Raw genomic sequence first — 24,469 nt, forward strand, 5'->3', positions numbered from 1 at the left:
ACACAACTCTACAATCACAAGAATTATACAGCTCAACCCTACAACAAACTACAACCACCTCTGGGATCTTCAGTTCAATAATCCTTTTAAATCATAACTAAGACTAACTTCTGGGACACATAGCAGCAAATCCTTAGTGTTTAAGTTTAAAAGTGTATATTTAACTGTGGTGCTCTCTTATATTTTCAGGATGCAAATCTATCATACATTTCTCCTACTGAGAAAAATGAGTCTTATCTACTAGCCAATACTCAATATTGCCAAACAGTATTTTAAAAAGCGAGTATTTCCTCCTGGGGTCAGGCCTGATAGCACACTGCTCTGTAACCCTAAAAGCCGTCATACAACCAACAATTTGTTTGTCTTACAAAATCAGTGACAACGTGATGGTGCTCAGGTTTGTACCACTACACTGCCTGCTATTTGCTCCAGTGAAGAAATTTTTATTTAAAAGTTTTTGTCTTATTGCATATATATTATATTAAAAAATCACAGTCATTAAAATTCACAGGGCCTGATCTTTATTCAGGCAGAACTGTTACTAGCATCAGTGAGAATTTTGTCTGAGCAATACTACAGATCAGGCCCACTACTCTCAAATAATGGTAATCTTGCAAGCAAATTCGGGGTGATTTATGGGTTTGTGCAACATGTGAGACTCAATTATTTCATCATCCTTAAGTTCTGCCTATGACCTGGCTATTCAGTTAGAAACTAGCACAATTCCACTGGTTTCAACTGTAGAGGGGACCTACATTAAGAACACACTTATCTCGAAACCATGTTGTTGCCCTTTGGGTTTTTAGGTTAAATTAAACCTGGAACTCAAAAGGAAGACAGAGAGTGATAGCCCATAAGAATCAAAACAGAAGAAAACATTTGCACAACTGAATGGAATCCAGAGATCTTTGCAAAGTTCTGCTATTTAAAAATGGTTTGTTCTCGCATTTAAAGACAGAAAAATCCTGGGCCAAACTTCTACATGTAACACAGCTTCTCACTATAGCCAAAAATCACTGCACCTGTGTGTGCAAATTGGAACTTCTGGCCCAAACTGTGTTTTGCATGTCTGCTTACCTTATCTGTGTGCGAGAACAGCCATGTGCGTAGAAGGGTGTGATTTTATGGGCATAACATACATTGTGTAGGGTTGCCAAGTTTGGTTGGACATATTCCTGTCGCCTATTCCCAGGTTCTGGCAAACAAAAGCTAGGGACACCATCCCTTCCCCTTCCTGGCTAATAGCCATTGATGGACCTATCCTCCATGAACTTATTTAGTTCTTTTTTGAACCCTTGTTATAGTCTTGGCCTTCACAACATCTTCTGGCAAAGAGTTCTACAAGTTGACTGTTATGAGGAGGACTAAATGACACTTCCTTATTTACTTTCTCCATACCAGTCAGAATTTTATAGACCTCTATCATATCCCTCCCTTAGTCGTCTCTTTTCCAAGATGAAAAGTCCCAGTCTTATTAATCTCTCCTCATACTGAAGCCATTCCATTCCCCTAATCATTTTTGTTGCCCTTTTCTGAAGCTTTTCCAATTCCAATATATCTTTTTTGAGATGGGGCAACCACATCTGCATGCAGTATTCAAGATGTGGATTTATATAGAGGCAATATGATATTTTCTATCTTATTATCTAACCCAGGGGTTCTCTGACTGAGTGTCGGGACCCCTTGGGGAGTCGCGAGGTTATTACATGGGGGTTTCAAGCTGTCAGCCTCCACCCCAAACCCCACTTTGCCTCTAGCATTTAGAATGGTGTTAAATATATAAAAAAGCGGTTTTAATTTACTGGGGGGTTGGGGTCGCACTCAGAGGCTTGCTATGTGAAAGGGGTCACCAGCACAAAAGTTTGAGAACCACTGATCTATCCCTTTCTTAATGATTCCCAACATTCTGTTCGCTTTTTTGACTGCCACTGCACATTGAGTGGATGTTTTCAGAGAACAATCCACGACTCCAAGCTTTCTTAAATGGTAACAGCTAAATTAGACCCCATCATTTTATATGTATAGTTGGGATTATGTTTTCCAAAGTGCATTACTTTGCATGTATCAACATTGAATTTAATCTGCCATTTTGTTGCCCAGTCACCCAGTTTATACTCCCTGGAGGTATGAATTAACTTCCTATACATTGGGATAAGCAGGCTCCGCAGCGTTGCTTTGTACCACTCTCACACAGGTGGGCAAGAAAGGTTGGGAGCGGACGGAGTCTCGACTCTATCCTCAAATGCACCATAGGTGTAGTTACATCGGTGCTTTAGGAAACGTGCTGTGACTGGCATAGACCTGTCACAGGTCACTACCTCCCCAGAGCAGCAGGGAAACTGTGTGTGTGCAGGGGCGGCTCTACCTTTTTTGCCGCCCCAAGCACGGCAGGCAGGCTGCCTTCGGCGGCATGCTTGCAGGAGGTCGCTGGTGCCGCGGATTCGGCGTCCCCGCCGCCGAATTGCCACTGAATCCGTGGGACTGGCAGAGACCAGCAGGGCGCCCTCCACAGCTTGCCACCCCAGGCATGTGCTTGGAGCGCTGGTGCCTGGAGCCGCCGCTGTGGGCGGGGGGGGGGAGGGAAGAGACTGTGACTCCTGGAGTTGCTCCAGAGACAGCACAACACAACACTGCCCTTTACTATAGGTTAGATCACAAATTGATGATCCAGTCCAAAGGTAGCATCAGAGTGTTATCACAGTACAATTTCGAAGGATATCTAAAACCTTTCATTGTTTTTTTTTCAATTCTGCAAAATTACCTTGGGGAGGCTAAGAAAGAAAGAAAGAAAGACACAGTCACATCAGCTGCATCTTACCCTGAAGATAATCCATTAATTCTTAGCATCCGTGGATGCATTCTTTTTATAAGTGTGAATCCATTCAAATCTTTTCACTATCTCCCCCACTTTTAGCCATTCATTACTGTGGGTGCCAGGATAAAATGGCAATGCTACAGACATGGTTTCTAATTTTCTTTTTATCAGCTGTAATGGTGTCTGGGTAGAAACCTTTTCTGAAGTGCAAATTGGAAGCGGATCCATAGGTCAGGCTGCAAGCTTCCTCATATTCGAAAACCTCACTTGAAAAACCTTTTGTGTGGCATCAAACGTGCTTTAGGATGTGAATCTTGAAACATATACCTGTAAAAGCTTTTCTCAGCATGGTGTTTTACATTATGAGGAAACTAAAGTACAAAAAGAAATGAAGACGACTAGACCATGGTTCCTAGCTATATAATGAGCACTTTCTTCACTACAACAATAGCACTGACAAATGCAGTCCACCAATTCAGATTCAAAGTTTGACAGATTAATTTGGCACTGGTCTAATAATGATCTTCTTTTTATCACATTACAAGATTGAATTAGCACAATACAATAGAGCCTTGACTTTCCAAATCCAAGCTAACCAAAGTTCTTGATTATCTGAAAGTCACAAATGTCGTGTCCACCGCATGTTGGCATGTTTTTATAGGCATTACACTTTATGCACTGAATTCATTAAATGGATGAGCCTGCCAGAGATCATACTGTAATGTCTACAGGAAAAGGGCTTTCTCTTGCAGAGTTTGCAAGCTCTGAAGCTTCTCCTACTGAGCTTATAAACTCTGCAGGTTACTGGCACCCAGGACCATTGCTTATCAGCCACTTTGCTTTTCTAAATGTACGTCATGTCCCTCATTATTTGGGGGGGGATAACTGAATCTTTATTATAAGTGAATGTGTATACTGCACTCTGAAGTGTTGTGAAAAGGGAAATAATGCTATCGGCCTATCTCAGGTACTTATATGGCCTCCATTACTAGAACAGGTTCTTCAACCTTGGTCTCCCGTATTCTAGGCTACTGTCCTCACTGATAAACCACACTTCCTCTCATACAAAGGGACTATTGCTGCTGCTTTGCCAGCTATTGCAGTATTTCCAACTGTAGGCATAGTCCCTCTGGGAAAGGAGGAAGGCACTAGATGGTGGAAGGCAGGGCAGAGAAGAGGATCAATATGGGTGAGGAAAGCTGTAGGTCCCCAGAATCACCCCTCTCCCCTACAGACACACTTCAAACATGCTACCACATCAGCAAGGAAAGCAGATGAAAGCTCCCAGACAGTTACCCAATGTCCTGATATTACTTCCAGGAGGGGGGAAACTAATATAAAGATGGCTACTCTCCTTGATGCTGGTACTACTGCTGTCTCCTTCCCACCAAAGAGCAGCATTTCCAGTTAGAGAGGGGGTACCTATTACACTGTTCTACACACTGACACCTTCTCCTTGCTGCCATCCATTGTAGCCTCTGGGAACCTCAGGACGGGGTAGGGAAACTCTAACATTTAAGGGTCCGCTGTATGATAGTGATGCCTGCTGTTGTCCATCACAGTCCCCTCAAGAATGCCAGTGCTGGTTGGGAGGATGGAAATAGGAGGATGTTATATGTTGGAAGATGCATGTTGTGGATGGCAGTGGTTTTATTTATTATTTATTGTAATATTAATTATTATTATTTAGAAGAGGCTGTGGGTTGTTTTTGGGGGTTTCTGGATCATTGCAAGAGGGTAGGGGATAGTAGCAATTTTTTTTTTGTACCAAGAATCTGACTCCATACATTCTCTCTCTCTCACGTGGATGGGGTTTGGGATGGGCTTTTGGGTGATTTTATAAAAATGTTGGTGTTTGATGTGTCAGCAGCTGGGAATAACTGGCCAATAAATCTCTTTGTGAATTAGTGGAATGCCAAAGGGAGTGGGGCTGACTCTGTGGTGATATTCTTTGCCTTCCCATCGTAAAGGATCTGATGCATGGTATGCATATTGAGGAAGATGGCCCAGGGCAGTCACAGTACTCTTCTGAGATGACCATGGACCAGTTAAGCCACCACACAACACTGAAAGCATTTGCATGTTGATCAAAAAGGTGCCAAGCTGACTGTCCACTAGATATGGGCATAATCAAACAGACCTGGTAATGGTTATTGGGGTCATTCTGGATGAGTCTTACAAGGAGGAAATAGATTAATTGTTTTAGAAGCCTCCGTACCTCTCAAAATCCTCAAAGAACCCGCTTCTGTTCTCATGCTGGTATAAATGAGAAATAGTTCAATTGAAATCGATGAATTTACACCACTGTAAAACCAGATGGGAATCAGGCCCTAACTGTAAGAGAGAAAGTGGGTGACACAACTCGAACTTGGACATGTATGTTTATAGTACACAGTTCCAAATGATTCTAATTTGTATTGTAAGGCTTGCTTTTAAACCCTCGGGGTTTAAGATCTTTGTAATTGAGAACAATCAAAAGTGTTCTTCTCAGAAAAAACATTAAGTGGATACAATAAAATTAAAACACTGGGATAGGGTTAAGCATGCTTCTAAAGTGCTGTGCTTAGCTGCACTCTAATTGCAAATGACATATGTGAGGTAAGCAACATGTGACTCCTCTTTACTAGACCATTCCTGAACAACTGCCAAAAATCTTTCTGCATGCCACCTAGAGCTTTAAGACAACGCAGGAACAATGGCAGATCTGTAAAATCTGCCAGAGTTGACAGTTCCTATTGTTCAGAAAACTTTTGTGAAGCATAGACGTTTTCAGATTAATGCTGCAAAATGCTGAACAAAATGGGTGTCAAGCTAATCAATGGGTTTTTATGATTCAATCTTTTGTTTTCTTGCTGTTCCATTTTGATTCAGTGCTATTTCTCTGTGTGTACACTTGCATCTGTGCGCAAACACTATTCAAGGTGTACTTGTGTGTTTGGAAGGAAAGGAGAAGAGGAATCTCTCTGTTATTGGGCCAATATTTGAATTTGGACACGTCTTCTTAGGTCCTCTTTTTTTATTTTTATTTTTAACTGTAGATTAACTTTTCCATAAAAACGTATTTTGCACCACAACAGTAAACAAAAATTAGAACCTGCTTTGATTTGAGATTATCATCCATGGCAGTTTTATTCAGAGCAATCTGTGATTTTATCTTCCCTACTACCACCTGGCAAATGGAATTTGGCTTTACAAACAAGGTGTGTCAACTTATTTGATTAATAGGGTGAAAATAAACAAGAGGTAGGCAAAAATGATGACACTGGTGGCTTTAATGTCAATGTAGTGAACAGTTCACCTGGATTGGCAATGGCTACAGTGTTTCCACTGAAGTGAAATGAGGGTTACGTTCCAGGAAAAATGAAATACTCCAATTAAAAATCTTTAACTGTGCAAAAATATACAGAAACTGTGTAAAATCTATAGTTATCTGCTCTACTGTTTCTCTGTTAAAGGAAGCATCCCTTCTAGTCTTCTGCTGTATTTGCCCAGTAAAGATTAATGTTATGTAAATGAGGCTCTACAAGAACCACAGAGAAATGGTTAACACAGTAAATGCACATATCTGAAAGCAAGTCGTGTCAAGTCAACAGCTAGAAGCACTTTCCTGTACAATGTCTACTCCATTTGGTTTTGTAGTTATTTTAAGGTGTTATTCTTGCTGCAGGAAAGGAGAAACAATTAAAGGCCTTTGCAATAAAGTCTTATAGCTTATCTCCCAAGAAAAATGTAAGCAAAAAATGGGGGCCAGATTCACAGCTGGTGGAAACTGGTGTAGCTCTATTGTAAACATTTTTTAAAAGACACAGGATCCCACTGAACAAAGTGTTTTCCAAGTCTACCCAGGAAATTAAAGCTACCCCAAGATGGCATCCTTCAGCACTGTATGTCCTGATTGCTGCCAACATGCCACAATCCTCGCTGAAGTCCACCTGCTCTTCTCTTGCTGGAATCCTTATCATCTGTGACTCTGACATTGCTTGCTTACAGTCTAATATGCAGCATGCCTCTACTGACTGCAAACAACTGTTCTATATACCATAAAGGCCAAAAATCTAATTCAAAATGTATCTTTAATTTCAGCACTGATTTTTCTAACTCAGCCACCACAGTGGGTTGAAGCCATAAGATAGACTGCTATGATCCACTACCCAAAGCTTAGTAATTAAAGGCTCTCTCTCCCCACCCCCTTCCTTTTATCTGCTAATGTACAGGGATAGACAAGTAAATAAATCCCTTCAAACAAGGTTATGGGAGATATAGGAATTCTGTCAGTCAAACAGTATTTGGTTAACGAGTGACTGAACTTGACACATTTATATTCTGTTTGAACTACATTTCTGAAGCACTAGCAAGAATTCAGATAACGTCTTAGAACTGTAATAATCTTACAATATATTTCTCTCTAACCCAAATATTATCAGTCTTAAGACACAGCAGAAAGCAGAAAGCCGTCGTTTGATTGAATTTAAGTGTGTATTTCAGTGCCTGTGAAAGGTGGTCAGAAGGACAGCCCTGGAAATTACAGCACAGGAGAGGTACACTCCAGGCAGTACACCCAGCTGTCCTTCCAATCAAACATGCCAAACCCGTGAATAAAATGCAGAAATTTGGATTGTTTTTGGCTTAATTGGCTTGTGAGTTGCTTGTTGGCTATTTTTGGCTTGTAGCTTGTTTGACTTGTAGCTTGTTCCTTCTTTTTTTTTTGTATTGGTTCCCGGCAAGCAGGGGCAAGGGGCAAGAGAGAGTCAGGAGTGCGCAGTGGGCCCACCAGAGTCCCAGACTGCACACTGGAGGAATCTAGTCACATACAGTGTTGGGGTTCTTAGGGACTGTCTTGTTTTGGCCTTGTTTTTAAATGGGATTAGCTTGATTTTTGGCTTATTGTTCAAGTCAGGGTGCTTATTTAGCACGTGAAAGCTCGCAACTGTGCTTTCAATGCATCTCAGCCCTGACACAGAGGGACCACCTCTAAGATTGTGAGTGGGCACCTCTCTCTGCTTAGGCTGTCATCTGTGGTGATGTTTTTAGTGATGCAGATGCCAATATACTATAGATGAATAAGCTGCCTGCTAGCACAGCAGATACATTAACATCTTCTTTCCAGGATTTAGTTTTCATCACTTAGTGCCATTTAGCACTGAGGGTATGTTCCCCAATAATGGACAATGGTTGCAAACATATCATCTCTTCCCTTTGCAAAGATCAGGAAAGTGACCTAGTTTGTAGTCAAATTGTCACCGAATATCTGGGGACACTTTTTTAATAAAAGATGCCCCAAGGGCCACTGGTAAATGTAGAAAGCAGTGACCAATACTGTAGTGGTCATAAAGAAAAAGAATTCAAACATAACCTATGGTCTTCTGGAATTAGCGATGAATTATGTTAAACGTTCACAAATAATTAGAAGAGCCAATTCCACCTTTCATTAAGAGACATTTTGACTGTATTAATATAATGGAATCCTACATTCTATATTTAAAAAAAAATCATTTTAATCAGAGAATTCTTGAAAATTACACACACACACACTATATTTCTCTCTAACCCAAATATTATATCACACACACACACACACACACACACACACACATTCTTTTTCTAGCCACAACATCCTAACCAGGCTCTATTTCAGGAACGGCCAAACTGTGGCTCTTTTACATTAAAATGCGGCTCGCGGAGGCCCTCATACCCCCCCCTTTCTCCACCTACCAGATTGGGGGAGAGCTCAGGACCTCTGCCTTGCAGTGGGATGGTGCTGTAGGGACTTCTGCCCAGCAGGGAGGTGCGTCTCAGGGCTTCTGCCCAGCGAGGAGGGGTTCCTGGGGCTTCAGCCCTGTGTGGCAGACCTGCCAGGGCTCGGGGCTTCAGCAGGAGCAGGGCTGAGCCTCAACCCCCGGCTCCCGGCAGGTGTGCCCTGGGCTCTCAAACTTCTGAAGATTGTCGTATGTGGCTCAGAGGGCCAGTAAGTTTGGCCACTCCTGCTCTATTCCTTTCATGGAAGGAATGAGTCTTGTACAGTACCTCTGCCTGCCACAATATGTGAGGAAATATCTAGAGAGCAAAACCGTTCAGTTTAGCAATGAATGAAAAGGAGACTCTTGGGATGAAATTTTCAGGCAGCACTGTAGCAAGTTAGGCTCACAGTAGTTCTTAGCATTGGGAAAATAAATTGTGTGCGTAACTCCTCACGTGCACACACCATGCTGAAAATGGACCCTTAGAAGCAGCTTCATTCTGCGTTTACTTTAGGTTTGGTTATGATATCTCCCAAAGATCATGGCCAGATGTAGCCACAAAGGAAAACATTTATTGTTCTTAGTTTCATCCTCTCTCCTACTTGTTGTCCTGACCCAGATAAATGAACTGCACACTGTGAGAGTCATCCAAGAACTTTGAGCAGCAAAGCTCTCAGTCCAATGAGAAGTACCTGATCAAATATAAACAAGGATGGGTCAAATTCATGGCTGGTGTAACTCCACTGACTTCAACGGATGGATGAATTTGCCCCACTGACTTTAACTGTGCAGCATCTACTTAACAGGATCTAAACTGACAAATCACAAGAGGCAAGTTCCAATGTATGCCCCTACCTGAGGAAAGAAGGGAACTCTCTGTGCTTGCCCTGCACTCACCTGCTTAGTGAAAAAACAAAGGGCTCCCTCCTTTCTCAGAGCTTACAAATAGAAGAGAGCTTGCTGCTGAAATTAATTTTTAAAAATAACTGAAATAAAGGGCAGTAAAGCCATGATTCACTATGTTGAGAATAGCGATGGATGATCAACAACTAATGGTTGGTTTTGGCTGGATGTCTGAACTAGTGCCTTACAGATTATTATAATAATGTGCCTGCCGACAATACAACGTTGGTGACCACACAGAGGCAGCTTCTACTTTTGTGCCTGCAGTTTTCTATTCCATGTAGTTTGGGATAAGAGATTCACTTTCTTTATTAAAATAGAGGAACAGTCTGAATTATCTAGCAAAATATAAAACCCTTTCATATACTAATCCTAATTAGGCTAAACGATAACACAAGGCAATACAAACAGCTAATAGATAACTACTGTACGTCTGATGTATAGAGACATTAATAAAACCATTATCTAGCTAGATGTGAAACGAACAAATAAAAAGCCCCTCTTTGTGCTATTTACAGTTGTTGCTAATCTGCCTTCCTCTTTCTTGGCGGATAAACTATTTATTGATCTGTTCTCAGACTGAAATACCAGGATAAGTATACACAGAGATTTACTTACAGAGATCCTGTAGTTCCATCGTTCCCGATGACAAATTTGCCTCCTATACTACAGCAAGGAAATGACTTAATGATTTCTGTGGACGGAACGTGCTTCAATAGCAGATGGTCTCCGATGAAGCTCTTTAATGAGATCCGTTTTCAGTTTAGCTATGTGAAAGGAGACCCTCTCCTTTGCACACCTTTGCCTGGTGTATACTTCAAGTCCAAAAGAATAAGCATGTAGCTTTGCTTATGTTTAGAGTGTTCGAGCCCAATTGTGCTCCAATTGGCAAGAACATAGGAAACAGCAGCCAATCACAGCGAGCCTCCATTTCAGGGAAACTCCTGCCCATTTATTTAGCATCTTCAGAGACTATATTTTCTAGGAAGAGCGCCTCACTTCTAGTATCATAAAGGGAAAAATAATAGCTCCCTGTCTCTGTATCTCCCACTCTGTCAGCCCTCCTGCTATTTTTTAGGGCCTGGCAATTGTCTAGGGAGAGTTCAGACTCATATCCAGCTTCCACCTTGCTGGGAGAAGAGGAGGGGAGAGCGCCTGAGCTTAACAATTACTGATTCCATCACCATGGAAACAGACTGGATGCAGCGAGCTAGATTTGTGTAGAACATCTGCTGCCAGACTCATAATCAACTGCAATCTCATCTTTTTTTCCACTCTCACTACTTATTTGATTGAGAGTTTGCTTTCTCCTTACATATACCCTGGGAAAACACACACACGTAGTTGCTTTCCCTCTGCATACACACAATGTTCACGTATACATGCATCTAAAGACACAGACATATATTTGCTTTGCCTCTACTAACATATCATGAGAACCTGCACATACATATACAGAAGTGCACACATACATATATGTATGTGATGTGTACTGGCATGCCATCATGTACATATACACTGAGGGATATACACATCTCTAGCCAGACAGTATTGCTTATATAGGTATACACAGATTGCTGATCTTAATGATATTTTGGGTTTGATCATTCATTTGATCAATCACAGGACAAAAATAGATGTACAGGCTATGAAAATGTTAGATTTAGCTTCCCAGCTCTTCTGTGGGCCCCAGGAAATATATTAATGTGAAACTCACATGCAAACCCAAACCAAGAGGATCTACAACCTGACCCTGGGCAATTTACTTCTACTGCACAACTTTCGGAAATAACATTATTTTATCAGTGGTTCATAGGCACCTGTATGCCTCTATTAATGACCTGCTCCCCAAATGGTCTTTAACATCCCCTACCTTAGCCCCCCCCCAAGCCTTGACTCCAGATTCATACTCACCATCCTGCCTACAGCTAAATGGGGTTCACGTTCAACTGTCAACAGGAAAAACTTTCATCTGCCATGTGGATTGCAATTCAGAAATGTGGGTCACTCCTATCCAGCCCTTACAGCAGAAGGAGTAAGCATTGCCTGATTTGGGGAAGTAAAGTGGGGGATGCAATGGGGAAAAAAAGAGGAATGATGGTCCAGTGGTCACTAGCCTGAGACACAGGAGGCTTGGATTCAATGTTCTGCCACTAACTTCTGTGTGACCTTGGGCAAGACACTTAGCCTTTACGTGCTCAGTTACTGAGTCTGTAAAATGGGAATAGCAGCCCTGCTATACCTTGCAGGGGTGTTACAAGGATTAAAGATTGTAAATTGCCCAGACACTATGGTAATGGGGACCTATAAATACCTCAGCTACACAGAAAGGGAAACACCTCTCTGTCAATATACTTACATGAATGTGTTTGAACTTACTAAATAGAGAACAAGATGGGGCCCATTATTTGGGAAAAAATACTTACGTATTCTACAGAACCACTGTATTAAGTATTGTAAATGGCCATGTTTAAGAATCATCCGTGCTCATGTCACTAGGCTGCAATGCTGGCACATAAGCATTCATTTTAGAGAAAACAAATGCTTTTTTAATCATGCACAACAAACTGGATTTCCTATGGATTAGGAGCAACTTTTCAAATTTCATTACCTTTTCCCAGCTTTTGTTTTACTAGATATTTAAAATAATGCAGTCAGCCGCTTTCTTGAGAGTGAATATCTTTATAAATCATTATCCAGCACTCTTGTCATTTATGGTCGCTCTTTTAGTTTTGAAACATTAAATTGCAGAAGGCAGCCAATTTGCATTTTGGGGGAGGGAAGGGCTAATTTATAGCCAGATTTGTTAAGCATCAGGGTGTGCTGAAAAAGCCATTTTTATTTCTCCAGGCATTTGGGATGAGGTTAGTTTGAGGGCAAGGGAAATAAAGTGAAAGGTTTATCTTATTTATATGCAAGTCAATGTACACAAGCATTGCAATTGTTTATTTTGTTATTTGTTATGTTTTATGGACTATGTGGATTTGTTACCACTAAGAGCTTAGGACAGCTACACAGAATAGAAACAAACAAATAAATAACATAAAATAAAATGCAAAATGCAATACACAGAAGGATCATCTGTCACAGTCCCAGTGAGCCTCTGCACAATAATTTTGCTTTTAAGGCAATATTAAATTGGAGAACTTCCTAATCAGATTAATAGTTCTTTTTGCTAGTACTATGGTATGATATACAGAGTACAAGACCATTCGTTCATGCTCAGTTTGCTTAACAAACCACCATCACAGGCAAAGACGATGATCAATATTGTTTTGAAGTATAGGGTGAACCCTCCTTTAGGCTCAGTTTCCATACTCTTTGGTTGTCTCCCCAATCCAACTGATTTCATGGTAATGAGAAGAAAGAGCATCACTGATTACGGTGCTAGACTGGAACTCAGGAGATCCCTGTTCAATCACTTCTGTGCTACAGATGTCCTCTGTGAGCTTGTGTAAGTCACTTTGACTGTCTGTCATCTCAGCTTCCTTCTCTGTAAAATGAGGATAATAGCACTCCCCTTCCTCAGAAGCATGTTTTGAGGATAAATACGTAAGATGATGATGTGCTCAGATATTATGGTATGGGGGGCCATATAAGCACTGGTGACAGATGAACTATGAGGGCTCCAGGGATGCAAGACCAGACCGTTGAACCTATACAGAACAGGCCCATTAGGGTGACCAGACGTCCCGATTTTATCGGGACTGTCCCGATATTTGCTTGTTTGTCCCGCGTCCCGACCAATGTTAGGTCGGGACACTGGACAAACAAGCAAAGGCTCCGGAGCCCAGAAGGGCTCGCGCCCTCCCCCGCCCTGACTCTGCCCCCTCCTTCCCCCATTGGCTCCCTCCCCAAATCCCCGCCTCTTGCCAAGCATGCCATGCCCAGGAGACGCAGGGGAGTGCGGGGCCGGGGTGAGTGTGAGTCTGGCCTGGCCCCGAGCAGGCAGGACTCGGTACCTGAAGGGAGAGTAGGGGGGCAGCCCGCGGGGCCAGGCGGCGGCTATTCTCCCCACCTGGGCAGCAGGACTCGGGAGCAGCCGCTGCTGCAGCTCCCACTGCCGCGGGGGGAGGAAGCGGCCAAGCACGTGGCGCTCAGTGGCTGCGGCTTTGGCGCCCGGGCCAGAACCCCCCGAGCCCGGGCCTGCTGCAGGGACCCAGCAGCGCGCACGCTGCGCCCAGCCCCTGGCCAGTCGTGTCTGGGCTGGCTGCCCGGCTGGTGCAATCCCGCAGCGGAGGCATCGGCAGCCCAGCCCCATTCGTTCTCCTGCGGGACCCAAGCGGGATGGGGGGGCTGGGGCCTGCTGCCCCCACTCCGGGGCCGCCCGCGGGATTGCACCAGCTGGGCAGCCAGCCCAGACGCGACTGGCCAGGGGCTGGGTGCGCTGGGTCCCGCAGCAGGCCCGGGCTCGGGGGTTTAATGGGTGCTAGAGCCGCAGCCGCCAAGCTTGGCCAGCGGCCGCTTCCTCCCCCCGCGGCAGTGGGAGCTGCAGCAGCGGCTGCTCCCAAGTCCCGCTGCCCAGGTGGGGAGAACAACCGCCGCCTGGCCCTGCAGGCCGCCCCCTACTCTCCCTCCAGGTACCGCGCCCGAGTCCTGCCTGCTTGGGGCCAGGCCAGACTCACACTCACCCCAGCCCCGCGCTCCCCCGAGTCTCCCGGGCCTCCCTCCAGCGCTTGCGGAGGGAGGAGGAATCGGGGGTGGGGGATTTTTTTTTTTTTGCTCTGCCGCCATTTTTCCCCCCTCTGTCCCTGTTCCCCCATGTCCTGATATTTGACCTGGGTGATCTGGTCACCCTAAGGCCCATACAAAAATCAAGGTGAATTCATCAGGTCAAGCAGACACAGCAAACAGAAGCTGGGAAAGAAGATGTTTTGTAGGTAGGTAGGAGTGGAATTAGAGAACAGCTGCTCTTGGCATTCTCCCTACAAGATTGTAGATTTCCAAGTGAAAATTCACATGGAAGTTACTGCACGTTGACTCAGCAGTAATTATCATCAGTATTGTCTTCTCACCTTACAAGAGCAGGTCAGTACAATCAACGGCATTACATCTCCAACTGGTGTTAGAAGATGTTTGGAGCTTATGTGGCCTCACAAAGAAGATAGACATCTACTGGAATGGGGTCTGCACAGACTTTCAACAGAATCACAGCAGCTGTTGGTTCTCTGTGGTGGCAAAAGCGCCTTCGTTTCAATGGGATAATTAGCTGATAACTCTGCAAATTCTGGGTGAATGTTTTACCCACCCAATAGTCTATTTGCAAGGGTGAAGCATTCATTCTAGAGGCAAACCCACATCTTTCTTTTGAGTCTCTACTCACTCAGGCAGGCATTAATAACTAGGGCCACAGAAAATATTTTAAAACATATAAAAAACCTTCGTCTGATAATTTTTCATTCAGTTTGATTTAATGACTTTTTCTCCAAATTCATGAAAAAAAATGAATTTTTCTCTCTTGAAAATTGGGCCAATTTCTTTTTACTAAAATATTTTTGCACATTTTTATAGTGTTTTTACATAGAAATATGTGAGCTATCCCACAAAAAGCCAATATGGGAAATTTTACATACACAAGATTAGATAGATAGATAGATAGATAGATAGATATACTTAATTTTAGGTTATATATCACATACATTGCCTCCAGACAGATATACAGTGTGGTTTGTAGTAGGACTGAGAAAAAAATAATATGCAATATGCACACACACTCCTTTGCAAATCAGATTAGCCTGGTCTACAACCATAGCTCCCAGTGAAGTCAGAGGGAAATGCGGAGGCACAGAACATTTAATACTCATGCCTATTGTAAGGAGATATGATTTGCTGTTTGGAGCATGCAGCATTTTCTCCATTGAGATAGAATCACCCTTATGCAGTATCCTCTGACTCAAATGTACCTCTCCTGGAGATTACTATATTTATAATTTGAGGAGTATGTAAGACTGCTCCTACATCACTGGGCCTGCACACCCCTTCCTCCAGTTTGCTCAGTTGTTGCATCTTGTATTTCTCTATCTTGCTTAAAGTGCAGCCTGTGAGTCAAATGTAACCTACAGAGTTCTACAATGCAGCCCTGACCCCAATACTGAGATGTGAACCAAAGAGACTATTTTTTCAGCAGGTGGTACTTCATCTTAATCAGAGCTGCCTTCCTTTCAGATGCAGGGGCTTCTAGCCTCCATGTGGTACACCTCCATATTAAACAAGAATTCCACTAGTTTTATACAAATAAGTCTTGACCTTTGGGCTCCTGAGACGTTGGGCAATATCTGAAGAAATACACATCTGGTCTGTCTAGCAACGCTGGGTCTGCAGTGCTTTTTCATCTCCTCTGACAACTAAGGTCCTCCAACTCAGCAGAACTTAGCACAGAAATCAATTATGCAGTGGCTGGGGGAATTGACAAGATCATCCATTAAGTCTTTTCCACCTGTAATGTCTATGGTTTATATGAAAGCTGGGAGGTCGGCAGCAGGTGGGCTGGAGAATCATGACTTTGGGGTTCCAGTTCCAATTCCAATGCTAACTCGTTGAGACACTGAGGGCAAGTCACTTAACCTAAACATCTCTGTAAAATGGAATAATAATACTTGCCTCCCTAAAAAAGGGCTTATGTGGGTTTATTAATGTCTGCAAAGTTCAGATATCTATTCTGAAATGAAAAATGCAAAATCATAAACTATAGATATTAATATGCATAACAACAATTATAATAATAGTGGAAGTTTTCAATTATGTTTGGCCAATGCAATAAGCAGCAAATATACCCTTCAACTTTTATAATTTGTTGAGGTCACATTCCTCTACAAACGTGGCTTCACTACTTAGGATCTCTTTTGCAAGATGATTCTCGTGTAACAGGAGTAGGAAATGAATAGACTTGAAGAAATAAATGCACTAGCTACCAAGTTGAACCAAAATATTTATATGGGAAAACAAAAATGAGAACCTCAGGTTTAAAAAGCAGAGTACCCAAAATCCATAAAATGGTGAATATTCCTCTTTGCAGTGGTTAGATTTTAAGGTCAGTGGCTTTTGATATGAAGTATTGGGCACAGCCTGGTGACAATGACACCTGACCTTAGGACTTGAAATATCAAATGTTTATCTGAAAAAGCAACTCTAGAATGTGATTTAGGTTTGTAAAGGCCATACACAAGGGCAGTTTTTTATTCATCACCCCTAAATAAAATAAAATAAAATAATAAAATAAATAAATATCACAAACCAGCCCTGCAGCTCTCTGCAACCTATAAATCTAGTCATCTCAAACACATACCATACAGAGTGGTGATTCCAGAACTACAGATCAATTATACATCAAGCCAGTGCATAAAAAATAGCTGAAGAATTCAGACCATCAACTCCAGCATTCTGTAATATTCTAAGCATAAAATTACAAGGCCAACAGAAATGATCTCTGGGGTGTTACAAAATCTAAAACTTTCCCTCTCTGGGTGTTACAAACCAAACTTCTAGACTTGGGGTTTTGGATTCAACCAACTATATAATTTTGTCCAATGCTAAAATACTTAACCACCTTGTTGAGAAGGACTTCCATATATGTTAATCAAGTTAAAATTTTCCTTCTTTTACTCTCTCTGCTTTGAACGCATTTGGCCGGCACAGAAGTAATCTTATACTGCTGCACCCTCGTGCCAACAACGGTCAACGGGGCATCTGGCTTTAGCTGCTCCCCTAACACTCACTTCGCTAATGACAAAGACTGAATTTACCTCTGATGCAGAGAGTCCAACTCCAAGAGCACCCTTTAAGGTTCTCTGTTAGCTTGAGGGGAAGTGAGCTGCATACAAGGATGCTATTGATGCATTGATGCTGTTGCAATGAAGGGGAATAAAATAGATCTTTGCTTCATACCACTCACCCTCTCCCTCACACGTGTATAAAACTGAATACTTGGCAGGAAGTGTGTATAAGGGTAAATGCTAGCAGAAATATCAACTGCTCAGTATTTTGTTATGCTCATCTTCTATCAGAACATGTTGATGTGATCGCTACTTGGTCACATAAAATAATAAAAAGATGATTTATGGGTCATTTGCTTTTTATATTTTTCAGAGTAGATACGAAAACAAAAGGAGAAAATAATTTAATAAAATGCTCCCAGAAATGTCTGTGCTAAACTGATGACTCTGGAGCTGCCATGCTTCATTGTGTAAATAATCATGTATGTGTTTTTAGTATGTGAATTACATAAATAGATATTTGGGAACTATCTAAAGAGGAAATTATTCACCCCAGAGACTGTAGCAGTTTGTGTGTCAGTGCATCTGCCATGCAGCCACATTAAATCTGTTCACTCAAAAGTCTCACATTTTTTTGTTGAAAGGGGAAAAAAGTTACTAGTGTGAGAATTTTTATTGCCCTGAAAACGCAGTCTTAAGTATTAACCTAATACAATATTAAGGACAGTGGGCCACAGAACATCACTGAACACTTTTTAACTTCTACAGGACTTGTATGTATTTATATGAGCAGCTTTGGAAAAACTAGCAATTTGGTTTACTTTTTGTTAAAATTTGAACATTTTCTAACCTCTGCATTTAAAAGCAACAATCACATGTACAGCAGCCTTTGGAAAAGCTATATTAGTATGATTATGAACATTTCATTAATAATACTATATCCTTCCACAGTGCCTTTCATCAGAGGATTTAGCATCAGTGAAGCCCCATCAGACCCTTACAAGGTAGGTAAATATCAGAACATACACGTAGAAGAAGAGTAAACTGAGGCACAGAAAGGTGACAGGGTTTTCCAAGACTAAACTTAATGGCAGAGCTGGGAATAGAACCCAGAAGTCCTGATGACTCGTATCTCATTCAACCATTAAATAACACTGCCTTTCTAGAACAGCTCAAGCTACACTACAAATCTATCTGCCTTCCCCCAACAAAATTAATCTGAATAGAAAATAATGTAATTCACTGCTTATTACTTGCTTGCTTTCTTAAATTGGCAATATTGAAGGAAAAGTTTTGCATTGACAATATGAATAAAAAATGGTCACACAGGACAATACCTAATTACCTAATAAGCAAATGTGCTCTGTTTTTCAGACTACCCCCAGCATAGCAACATTCATGTAGATGCTTGCACACACACACACACACACACACACGTATGTACACACATGAATGCAACACATTGCCTATACATATACATGAGTGTTGCTCTGTGCACTCACATAGTAGTCTCTTTTTTATATTGTTTGTTGTATCCAGTGTTTTAATGGAAGTTCCAACCAGGCTAGATGGGCTGGGGAAACATCAGGAGGAAAAACTTCAGACTCTCCACTTTGGAAACCAAGAGAAATGGAGGGGCACTGTCTTGATGTAACAAATCAACAACAAAGACATCTGTGAAAGGAAAAATTTAACAACCTATTTTGATTTCACAGAATTTCAAATGTATATTATAAAAATAATGAATGACAAGCTGTGAAGACCCAGAGGAGATTCTGAAGCTCTGAAAGTGACAACCTATGTAATACCAATAAATAACGCACTTCGACCCTGACATACCCTTAGCAAAAAAAAAAAAAAGAAAAAGAAAAATGCCCTATTCCCTTTGTTTTAGGGAAAGAGTAAGCAACTTCCCACCTTCCATTTTGCCTTGCAAATACAGCTGCTGACTGAACAGATATAACTATACTCCATTTTTATTCACGACTAGAGTTTTTACGGATATAGTATTCTACCTGCTTCAAAACATTTCAAGTGACTACTGAAACTGTTCTCTCTCTTAAGACTAGTAGGAAGGACCAGCTGTTGGAAAGCACTCACTGAACCTCCTCTCCAACAAACATGTCTCACCATTCAGCCCACGCACCAAGCTCAACTGTGTGTGTGTTCTGGCTCATTTCGTCCAGGCTATCCCATCTGCTCAGAACTTCCTTCCAGTTAATGAGTCTTCCTCTAATTGATCTTCCGAACACTTTTTACTTCTCTCTTAATCATCCACATACTAAACATGCAATCAACACTGCAGCATCACCATGTCTGCCATCACAGAGACGAACCCCACCCTGCAATTCACTCCCCTTAAATCAAGCTCTCCCTCAAAGCATAAAGAATGGGGCTCTTTAGAAGATGCACACTGTATTCACAGCCACAGGCATTGCCTGTCAACTGTGTCATATGACTATATGCCGATATGAGTTTTCTCAGAGAGAATTTTTATTTTAATTCAGATGATAATGGTTCTGTTGGCAAAGCAGCAAGGAGCCTATTACAACCACCCTGCCTTCAGTTCTTTGCTGTTCCTGACTGCTAATGCAGGCATCAAAAATTAAAAGAGCACTTGCAGGGATCTAATTTAATATCATCTGTTTTCTAGGAAGATTTTACTCACCACTCTGTGGGTGTTTTGTTGCTACTTTTTTAAATCTTTTCCTATGTATATAGTAGCGTATACATGCTAGAACAGTTCTCTGTCTGGGAGGCACTGTAAAATCAAGTTTTGTTAACCAATACATTTCACCTAAGCACTATTATCAAAGATCTCTCAACTCAGAAGGAAAAATACCAACCTCCTAAGGTTGATTTCAATTGACTTTTTTAAAAAGAATAGTACTCTCTAGATTTTCCATAAAAGTGCTAGATATTCAAGACCCAATCAAGAGACCAAACACCCCAATTTTACCTGGAAAGTCTTGGTTCTCCAAATGATGTCACAGTGTCCCTGGAATTTCCACTGGGAAACCTTCATCAATCAGCATTTCTGTGAATTTTATAACTACAAAATGTATATTCAAGACACATTTGCTGCACCACTTTGAAATGTATTGTACATCCTTTTCACTCTCATCAGGCGGCAAGTGTTTATTTCATGATTGTTCAAAGCAAAAGCTTGTCATAAATGAGCCAGGCAACGACACTGCAACATAGGTCTGATGGCTCAATGACCTGAGCCTAGTCAGTCAAAACCCTCTTTCTGGTACTTCAGAGAGATAACACAGGCAGGGCCAGCTCCAGGCACCAGCTTATCAAGCAGGTGCTTGCGGCGGCAACTCCGGAGCGGGGCGGCACTTTCAGGTATTCGGTGGCAATTCGGCGGAGAGTCCCTCACTCCCGCTCGGAGCGAAGGACCTCCCGCTGAATTGCCACAGATCGTGATTGCGGCTTTTTTTTTTTTTTTTTTTTGGCTGCTTGGGGCGGCAAAACGCCTGGAGCCGGCCCTGAACAGAGGAGAGAGAAGATGGACACCTGGCAGTTACTCTGGCCCTTTGAGATCACCTATACAGTCACCAGAAACCATAGAGAGGAGGAAAGTCAGAGAGAGAGAAAGAGAGACAGAACTGATCTGTTTTTTTAAACTATTCTTTGCTCTAAGTAGAGCCTTTGCAATTCAGATGCAGCAAATCAATGAAAGCAACTAGAATGCAAAGAATTTGAGTAGACTGTTACCCTAAAAAGCAACATAATGGAACTGTACCGACATATGATTGTGAAAATGCAGCTATATGAATACCAAAGCATTTTACCAAAGTCAGCAGGCATAATGATCTTAGTGAAACACATACAAAAAGGTCAAAACCACACAGAATCAGTGGCCAAAGTGGGAGCAGACCCAGGTTTGCTTCTTCCAGGTTCAGTTCCCTGTAGATTGGAACCCAAGCGTATTTACAGCACTTAGTCAATATCTTTTTATCTGTTATATTTCCACTTTATAGTGTGTAGGGCTGCTTTAAATCCATCAGTGCCTTCATTTATAAACATTTCAGAATTGGTAGAAAAATGATTTTGAAGAGGTTTCAGTCTTCCTTAACTGCTCAGGGGGATATTTTCAAAGCCATATGCAGGGAGTATGCCACGTGACTCCCATTCATGTTAAAATTAGAGCCACCAGAATAAACCCCATATGCTGCTTTGAAAATGTACCTTGGTGTGTCCACAGAAAATTTCTGCAGCTTAATGGAACCTGCACATTTTCTTCTACCTGTTTTTCTTTCTCCAGTCCATAATATATTTTTAGCAGCTCTTAATTTTCTTCCCGGTAATACTTTGCACTGTTTTGAAATATGATGTGCTGCTGCTCTGACTCCTGAGCAGCCCTGTTATTCTAATTGTCAGTTTAATAGGTACAGTATTTGCTTTTAAAAATGTATAGCTTCCAATAATACCCCTCTCTGAACCAGTAACAACTGGTTGATCCTGTCACCCTCACTGAGCCGAGCTAGTCCCAAGGGTCTGCTCCTGCAGCCCTTACTCACCTGAGTAGTCCCACCTACTCAGGCCAGGTGTGTTCACAGTCTGCAGGCATCAGCCTTCACAATGCATTAACAGAGTGTGGTTCAGCTAGATTGAGTCCCTGCCTCCCTTTGCATTTGCAATACCTTATTTGCACCCACCATCAGGTTATCAAGAGATGGAAGCACTCAGATTTCAAGGCCCCAATCCTGCAACCAAAACTTGTGCCCACATTGAGTCCCACTGAGAACAATGGGGTTATTTCTGGCATTTGCAGGATCAAGTTTTGGGATTGGGGTAGTTGTGAGTGTAACTGACCCCAGCATGTCTTGGTGGTAACAGAAAGCATTGCATATACTGCACTTAAACACACACGTGTAAATACTCGTAAATATTAGATTTGTCATGTACAACTATAATCTTCACAGTCATTTAAAAATAGAGAAAACCATTTTAACTTAATTTATCATTTGACAGCTTAAGTTCTCTAATCTTTCCTGCTTGTGGCTGCTATGTATGAAGGATAATGTACTGAAAGATTATATGACTGCCATCTCTTAGCTTTCTCTTCATCCTCCTCTTTGCTCTCCAAATCCCAACATATTATCACTTTGCCAGTTTATAACAAAAATCTGCCTGACTCTGCATCTATAAACTTCATTGCTTTTAAATGATATGTAAATAAAGGGGAAAAAACGGTATGTATGCTGAAGGTGTTGCCTCCATGAATCAAGGCTTTGCCTACCAATGGATGTGTGCTGTCAGACTAAGTACAATGAATGTGTTAGCCCTCTAAATGAGGATAGTCTTATGGACAGGTGATATGGGTTCAGTTTCCAGCTCAGTCCCCTGACTTTCCATGTGATCTTCAGCAAGTCACTCGATTTTTCTTTGCCTCAGTTCCCCATCTGTAAAGTGGGGATAATGATACTTCTTTTCTGCCACTCTTTGTCTGTCTTGTCTACTTAGATTATAATCTGTCGGGGTCAAGAATTCTCTCTTAGTATATATGTTTGTACAATGCCTAGCGGAATGGGGTCACAATGTCAGTTGGGGCCACTAGGCAACACTGTGCTACAAATAAATAACAGCAGCAGCTTGGGCTGGAAACACAAAAGGCAAACTACAATAGAAATCATTAAAAACATTTACCAACTGTGACAGTCTGTATCCCTATGTTTAGCTCTTTTCCAGGACTATGATACATTTCATACAAATTATACCTTGTGAGGTGTCATTTGAAAACTCAAAATTTGCTGATCAGTATTGCCCTGGTAAAATATGTGTGGAAACACTGGATGTAAAATTATGAGATTATACTGTGTTAGATTACTAAAATATTTTCCAAGTCTGGGGAGCAGTCACAAACCAGTTCCCCAGAGATAAAAAGCTAGCCGATGCCTCAGCCAGGTGTCAACAAAATCAAATGGACCATCACCTAGACAAAAGGCCATTCTTTGGGAGGAAAAAGGGTGTGGGCAAAAAATCTACATCTTGATAAAGAAACAGCTGTGTAGGGTTCCCATCCACACAGACTTTTTGTCTCCTGAACCTCAGCTGGAGATGATTCTTGAAGAAGAGAAAGAACTATAAGAAAGAAGAGCAGGTGCTCCAAAATATCTTTCCTTGTCTCTCTATCCACAGCATCAACACCTGAAGAACAAGGAAGCAGAACTGGACTGGGGGAGGAATCCTGACTGAAAGAAATTCAGCCAGTAAGACTGGTGAAACATGTGATGAGAGACATTTTGCTTTGAATTCACTCTAGCTTGTTAAGTAGGCATTTGTTGTGTTTTACTTTTATTTTTCTTGTAAACAATTTTGACTTTTATGCCTCATTACTTGTAGTCACTTAAAATCTCTCTTTTATAGCCAATAAACTTGTTTTATTGTTTTATCTAAACCAATGTGTTTGGATTGAAGTGTTTGGGAAACTCCATTTGGGAGAACAGGATTTGTGCATATCATTTTTTATTAATAAAATGACAGACTTTATATGAGCTTGTATTGTCCAGGAGAGACCTAGGAAGGACAGGATGTACATTTCTGGGGAAGTCTGAGGCTGGGAATTTGCTGGTGTTACTCTGCAGTGTAATTCATGGAGTGCTATAGCACTCATACAATACAGTTGGGAGTAACTTACCTGCTGGAGGCTGTGTGTGAGCAGACCAGGAGTGGTAGCTCTCACAGCAAAGCAGTGCAAGAGGCACCCTCTGTTGGAGAACTGAGGGCACACAGCTATTCGTTGGTCCAGATTATATCCTGGATAATTTCACACCAACCTTTACCATGCATGTGCTATATAAGTCTCCTCTTCTAAGTGTAAGTGAAAACTGATCTCAGATATCTCCATACAGTAACTTGGGATATGCTGCTATTCTAATGGTGATTACTGTATCAGAGGGAGAATCTTCTTCAGAGCCTGACCTGGAATTTTTGGACAGAACTTCTCTTGTTGTTGGAAAATGCTGATTTGTCAAAACAAACTTTTCGTGAAAATGTATCAGTTTTGACAAAACCTTCATTAGGAAGGTTTCTTAGGTCCTTAATGGAAGTTCTCATCAAAACCAGACAAAACTCCCAGAACAGGCCAGTAGTAAGAGCATGCACTGGATCAGGCAAAGCAAGCCCTGGAACCTGGGTCTTCCATGTGAGTGCCCTAACCACTAAGCTATTCTGGGGTGGAGGTCTTACTCTCTTCCCTCCCCGCATCACATGAGGAATGAAAATTTCTGAAATCTCAACATTTTTCACAACCTATAATTCTTGTTTTCTGGCCAGCTCTACTCTTCTTA

General features: G+C 41.8%; 1 protein-coding gene across 9 annotated transcripts in view; it reads right to left on the reverse strand.

Annotated features, from left to right (window-relative positions):
* The window catches only part of ELMO1 (engulfment and cell motility 1), a 448,062-nt gene that overhangs the window by 102,215 nt on the left and 321,378 nt on the right, over positions 1-24,469 (reverse strand). Inside the window, exon 1 of one of the 9 annotated variants that reach the window (XM_039523403.1) lies at positions 10,075-10,432. The exons of the other annotated variants lie outside the window; for them this stretch is intronic. The gene's annotated coding sequence lies outside the window, so the exon portion shown is untranslated. Of the gene's footprint in view, positions 1-10,074; positions 10,433-24,469 lie in introns of those variants that run through there. 9 annotated transcript variants of the gene reach the window in all.

This window comes from Mauremys reevesii, linkage group 2 (genome assembly GCF_016161935.1).
Source record: "Mauremys reevesii isolate NIE-2019 linkage group 2, ASM1616193v1, whole genome shotgun sequence".
In the NCBI taxonomy this organism is placed as follows: domain Eukaryota; kingdom Metazoa; phylum Chordata; order Testudines; family Geoemydidae; genus Mauremys; species Mauremys reevesii.